Here is a 1,139-nt window from a genome sequence, read left to right on the forward strand (position 1 = left end):
GTGCAACTGGTGATTGAAAACGTGCATCTGGTAACCCAAAACACGGTTCTCTATGCGGTTAGCGGTGTTCCCGAGATTCATGTCCGATAATGATGCACCCTACTACGGACCTTTTCAATGGGGGCCGGTCCGAATTATTTATGGAAGGTATGATTTTTTTTTTTTTTCAACACTTTTCCCCTCTTTTTCTCTCTCTGCCGGGGCCGGCCCTGGGTGCTTTATGGACGGTTTAAAACATGACTATGGATGCAAATGCTCATTTTCCTCCGTGCACCTGGTGATTGAAAACGTGCATCTGGTAACCCAAAAATTATAAAAGGGTTTTAAATACTTTTACCCGTCATTCTATTGATATAGCCCGCTAGGGGAGTGCCCCACTACGGCCCTCTCTCTGTCAGGGCCGTCCTTGGGTGCTTTTTACACACTTTAAGAAATCACGATGGATGCAGATTGCTATTAATCCTCCGTGCAACTGGTGATTGAAAACGTGCATCTGGTAACCCAAAATTTCAAATATGGTTCAAAATGAATTTAAAGGCACCCCTCTCATTGTTGCCCGCTATGGGAGCACCCCACTAAGGCCCTGTCTCGGTCGGGCCCGTCCTGAGTGCTTTATAGACACTTTAAGAAATCGCGATGGATGCAGATTGCTATTAATCCTCCGTGCAACTGGTGATTGAAAATGTGCAACTGGTGATTGAAAACGTGCACCTGGTCACCCAAAACACGGTTCTCTATGCGGTTAGCGGTGTTCCATCTATTCATGTCCGCTTATGGCGCACCCTACTACGGACCTTTAGCAATGGGGGCCGGCCCGAATTATTTATGGAAGGTCTGATGATGATTTTTTTTTTTTTTTCACCATCTCTTTCTCTCTCTGCCGGGGCCGGCCAAGAGTGCTTTATGGACGGTTTAAAACATGACTATGGATGCAAATGCTCATTTTCCTCCGTGCACCTGGTGATTGAAAACGTGCATCTGGTAACCCAAAAATTATAAAAGGGTTTTAAATACTTTTACCCGTCATTCTATTGATATAGCCCGCTAGGGGAGTGCCCCACTACGGCCCTCTCTCTGTCAGGGCCGTCCTTGGGTGCTTTTTACACACTTTAAGAAATCACGATGGATGCAGATTGCTA

The sequence above is a fragment of the Oncorhynchus mykiss genome, unplaced genomic scaffold, assembly GCF_013265735.2.
Source record: "Oncorhynchus mykiss isolate Arlee unplaced genomic scaffold, USDA_OmykA_1.1 un_scaffold_210, whole genome shotgun sequence".
Classification (NCBI taxonomy): domain Eukaryota; kingdom Metazoa; phylum Chordata; class Actinopteri; order Salmoniformes; family Salmonidae; genus Oncorhynchus; species Oncorhynchus mykiss.